Genomic DNA, 6000 nt, shown 5'->3' on the forward strand with positions numbered 1-6000 from the left:
TGTTTCTGGTTGTTGAATTGGTAGTGTTGCTGCATTGAATACTCTGTTATTGCTGTTTATTTCATCACTCTTTCCTGGGATTTGCTCGTTTGGTACACAACTATCTGTTGGTTCTTTTGTTCTGGGAAATACTGCTGGTTGTCTGTGGACTGTAGAAAACACTCGTGGTTGTTGGTTGTTGTTGTGTTGTTGCTGTGTGTCTGCTGCTGCTGTTGTTTGTGGCACACTACTCAACTGATTACTCCCTTTCTTCCTTTCCTTTCTATACCAGGTACACACCCAATACACTGTCAGATGTAGCTGGAAATTTGAGCATGAATGTAAATGAAAGACCTGAAGAATGTTTTTTTTATAGATATAGATTGTTACATTAAATATTCATGCAATGTGTAATATTTTTATATTTTTGTTCTGGGTACTAGAGGTAGTCTTCATGCCTATAAATGTCAATGCATGGTAGTTGAATGCTAGAATATGCATATAGGTTGGTGATGAGAGTATGCCCAAGGCAGTAGTTTGTATCTCATATTTAGTTCAAAGGTGTAGTATAAGCCTGTAATGTATGCCAAGCATGAAATTCGTACACTGTAAATAAGTTCTTTCCTTTCCAATAAATTGCTATATATAAATCTTAAAACCATGTTTTAAGATCAGGAACACAAATTCAGGGCCTCAACCTCATAAAGGTCGAGTTCAGGCCAAAACAGGGCAAGCAAATCTCACAACCTTCCTAAAATGACAACACGTTAGTCTCTTTAGGATACGCTTTAATAAACTTTACCTTCTTAAACTCGGGTGCACATTTATGTGACCCAAATCCAAATCTCGACGGATTCGAAATGCCTCTCTAATCACGGGTACATTGACTGTGACGTGGTTCGAGATGCATGTCCATGACGTTGCAAATTCATTAGAAATAAAGAACGAGGTGAGCCTCGCCAAATAAAAATACAAATTGCGGGGCCCTCAATAAATATTGCTTTAAAAATTGTTTAGGCTTCGGGATGGACCGTTTAGTAAAATTCCACGGTCCTACCCAAAATAAATACGCTAGTCGCTTTAGGCGCGCCTTTAATAATTTAATTTCCTTAAACTCGGGTGCACATTGATGTGACCCAAATCCAAATCTCAACGGAGTCAAAGTGTGTCGACGACCACGGGTACATTGATTGTAACGCGGTTCGAGATACATTTTCACAACGTTGCAATTCTTGATAAAAACAGTAAATGATAAAAGCGGTTAAAAGTTAAATTTTGCACATAAGTTCACACTTGTATAAAATCAGATAATCAAGCCGAATATAACAGTTGAGCGACCGTGCTAGAACCACGGAACTCGGGAATGCCTAACACCTTCTCCCGGGTTAACAGAATTCCTTATCCGGATTTCTGGTACGCAGACTGTAATATAGAGTCATTCTTTTCCTCGATTCGGGATTAAAATTGGTGACTTGGGACACCCTAAATCTCCCAAGTGGCGACTCTGAAATAAATAAACCAATCCCGTTTCGATTGTCCTTTAATTGGAAAAAAACTCCCCCTGCCCCCTCGGGCGCGGAAAAGGGAGGTGTGACAGCTCTGGCGACTCTGCTGGGGATTGGCTTTCAGAACCACTGGTTCAGGGTTAAGAATTCGAGCTTAGAATAATTTTTGTTACTTGGCTTTATTTATTATCTGATTTTTACATGATATATGCTTAATGTGCTAAATGATGCTTTTACCGCTTTAATATTATCTGAATTGTGTATATAAAACTGCTACGAAACCCTTCTCTCTGAGTCTTCTGAATTTATGGGGTACACGTGTGCGTGACCCACCTTTCTGTTAAAGTCATACCAAATAAGACGGAGTTGGGACAAGTAACTAGGCCGGGCAGACTTTCGTGCTCCCGGTACGTTGCCCTCGCTTCGGCTCAAACTGTCCGTTTGGGTAAGCCAGGTCTAGAACAATCAACCTCAGGTCTTACACTTAGAATAACTCAGCCATGTACCGGATCCCTAGTAGGAACGTTTATTTGCATCACGTGCATTTGACTTAGGGGACTCAACACAGGGGTTGGGTCTGTCTAGGACAGGTGAACCCAAAATAAAAAGACCATCCTGATGCATCCTACTTGCTATATGTGCATTCATTTGCTTCGAACATGCTTGCTGACCGGTTTAAATAAAATTATGGTAAGAGCTGAGGAATAAAATAGGTCTTCATAAATAAAAAGAAAATTAAAAAAAAAATAGAATATATATATATACATAAAAAATAAAATATAGTTTTCAAATCTTGAAATAAAGGTATCAAATCTTGGAAATAATTTGAAAAATTCCCAAAAAATAGTTTTAAGTCTTGAAATAGTTTTGACTAAAAATGATGGGAGTATGTTTTCGAAATAAGTCTTAATAGTTTTGACTAAAAATGATGGGAGTATGTTTTCGAAATAAGTCTTAACTTTATTAAATTAAAATTTCAGATACAAAATGAGCAACACACAAAACCCTTTCTCCGCAAATACAGAAGAGTTTCTATTCCAGCTTCAAATGTGGTGGTGTGAATTAGGCGAAGATGGTCAAAAGTGGGTCATCAAGCATTTGGGAAATCTCCCGGACATTATGAAAGTTAAACCCCGTGAGGATCTGATTGCGGCATTAGTGACCTTTTGGGACCCTGTTCACAATGTTTTTCGTTTCTCTGACTTCGAGCTCACTCCTACATTAGAAGAGGTAGCTGGATATGTTGGTTCTGACGGAAGTTTAAGGAATCAAAGCTTGATATTCACGAAGGCTCCCTCGGTACATCGATTCTTTGGTCTTCTGAACATCAGCAGTCAAATCAGGAAAAGCAATGTCATCAACGGATGTTGTTCTTTCAACTTTTTGTATTCAAGGTTCGGAAAGTCAGATGGGTTCGAAATCCATGAGAAAGGCCTTACTAACAAACAAGACAAAGACAACTAGGAATCATGGTTTTCCCGAACAAAGAACGAACAATCGATATTCGCACCGCAAAAGTTGTGCAAATCCTCACCTCCAAGGAAAACCACACCCTTGTCCCCATCATTCTCTCGGACATTTATCGGGCTTTGACTTTATGTAAAGCGGGAGCGAAAGTCTTCGAGGGATGCAAAGTTTTGTTGCAAATGTGGCTGATTGAACATCTCCAACAACAGCCCAAGATCATACAGTACAGACCAAACAACGATAATTACATCGAGGGTTATGAGGAAAGAGTGAAAAATTATCAGGTTCCAGAAGGGACAGAAGCATGGGTATCTCGGCTAAGGGCTCTAACGGCAAATCAAATTGAATGGACTCTGGGGTGGCTATCAATGAGGGAAGTAATACATATGTCAAACTCAAATAGTTATCTGCTACTATTGGGATTGAGAAGCATCCAGCCATACGTGCCATTGAGAGTCCTAAGACAACTAGGAAGATATCAAGTAGTTCCTGATGATGAAGATTTGAGTGCGCAAGAAATCGAACTACACCCAGAGGCCACTATTCCTGAGGCGTTACTTCAGCAGATGTGGAATGGATGTCGATACTTAAAAAGCGATACTCAAGTCCCAGACACTACAAAGGGTGAGATAAATCCTGGATATGCAAGGTGGTTCGAGAAACGGTTTCGCGTGGATGAGGAACCAGAACCTGAGCTGAGAAGGCCAACTAAAAGACCCCATATTCAAAACTTTAATGATAAAATCCAAGAGCGGTTGATCTGGGGAGAAAAAGAGAAGGGGTACAAAGCAACTATCCACGCCCTAAAGGAAAATCTAAGGAACCTCAGTCTGGAGAAGGATTTGCAAGCACAAGAAGCTGAAGGCGAGAAGAAGAGTCTAGCCTGTGAGAATGAAAGTCTTCATGCTCGATTTCTGAAAATGAAAAAGGCTTCTGAAACGCCAATGAGGAATTGGAAGGATCAAAAAACCATCGCCAATCTTTTTGAAAGAATGCAGGATTATGATTCCATTCTTGCTGCAAAAGAAAGGGCGTTGAGCAAAGCAAAAGAAAGGATCCAACAATTAAACGAAGAAGCCAGATCTGATAAGGAACGCCAAAATAGGCAATCCGAGAAAGACAAGGGCACAATTCAAGAAGGAAAAAGACCATTGGATACGATCAGAAGACCAACTTCGTGCACAACTAGAAGAGGCAAGAAGGTACAGAGAGCATCAACAAGCGGACACTGATAGAGAAAGAGCGCAGATGAGATTAGAGCAGGCCAGACTCCGAGCTCTATTAGAGTCAGCCCTAGATCGTGAAGGCCGTATCCGAGATATAGCCACCACTCGCCAGCAGCAATTGCAGGATCAAGGCCAACATCTCCAAAATTTCAGGGCACAGATCCACGACCTGGCGGTCTACACCTCTCAAAGTTATGTAAACTGCCAAGGAATGGATTATGAAAGGTTTACCGAGCATGCACCCACCTTTGCCCGTCATCTAGCAGTGGAGTTGGAAAGGATGTATCGAACATTGGGAGGACATCCAGGTCAAGCCCCGCCTTGAGCAAATGATCTAATAATTTACAACACAAGTGGAAAGTGGGGCACGTTATGAGATGTTAAGAATTGTATCTTTTATTTCAATTTGAATGTGTGTATTTCAAGACATTGTTTTTCAAAGTTTTCAAAGGTAATGTTGTTCATTTTCTTTTGTGTGTATTTCAAGACATTGTTTTTACAAAGTTTTCAAATGTAATGTTTGTTCATTTTCTTTTTATAAATGATAGCCTCAAGGCAGAACTACGCCGGGTCTGATTCACGCGGGGACGTGATACGTAGGCAATCCCCATAAGATTCAACCGCTTTTAATAAAGAAAGAAAATAAAGTACATAATAAAATAAACACAGAGTTTCCAAAATACTTTAAAAGGACGAATGAGCAAACCGGGATGACGCATGTTGTTTGAAGCAAAGCATGTAGGAACGGTTAACTGCATAGGTGCATTGCATCCTCTATGTGTTATGGTCAAATTTGTTAAACTCTAACGCTAACGAAGTTTGTTATTGTCTGATCCAGACAAGTTAGTTGTTAAAGAACTCTGGCAACACACTCCTACCAAACCAGATCCAAAGGACCGGTAGCAACAAGCATGACTACTTCAGAGAATAGTAATGAGGAAGAAAGGCCAATGAGCCAGTTGCTAAAAGAAGCGATGGAAAAGATTGAAAGGATGGGACTAGAGATGAATGCAATGCAGCTAGCCCTAGCCAAAACACAAAAGAGCCCTGAGACACTGGGACACATGCCGGAATACCCTCACTCTGGCCCTTCCACAAGTCGTCCAAATCCCCTTTATCATCAAGAAAGAAGCCCTCATGATTCCCAAGCTCCACCACCCCATCAACCTCTCCCAACACCCAATATTCCCATTTTTGTGGGACCAACATCGGCCCCTTTGCAAAGGACGACCAGTGAGCCATTGTTTCAGGCTCACGATACACAATACTATCCCCCTGAGCCTACATTTCATGCACCCGAGCCTCAAGCTTACAATCCACATGTGGAAGTGCCGGCAGAGATTGAAAAGCCGGCTAAGGCCCCTGAACAGGATGAAGTGCTGAGAAAGTTCAAAAGCCTGGAGCAGTCCTTCAGGAACTTGCACGGGCTAGGCAATCAAGTCAGCGTAGCATACAAAGATCTGTGCCCTTTCCCAGACGTCCAACTCTCGGCTGGGTTCAAAATTCCTAAGTTTGATTTATATGAAGGACACGGTGATCTCATGGCGCATTTGCGGGGATTCTGTAGCAAGATGAGAGGGGCAGGCGGCAAGGATGAGCTGTTGATAGCTTATTTCGGCCAAAGTTTGAGCGGATCTGCACTAGAATGGTATACCAGGCAGGATTCCAGCAAGTGGTACACGTGGGATGATCTGGCGCAGGCTTTTGCAGGTCATTTCCAGTACAATCTCGAGATAGTCCCTGACCGTCTCACATTATTGAGAACTAGGAAGAAACCCGGGGAAAGTTTTCGCGAGTTCGGGTTCCGCTGGAGAGAACAAGCA

The sequence above is a fragment of the Nicotiana sylvestris genome, chromosome 7, assembly GCF_000393655.2.
Source record: "Nicotiana sylvestris chromosome 7, ASM39365v2, whole genome shotgun sequence".
NCBI lineage: Eukaryota > Viridiplantae > Streptophyta > Magnoliopsida > Solanales > Solanaceae > Nicotiana > Nicotiana sylvestris.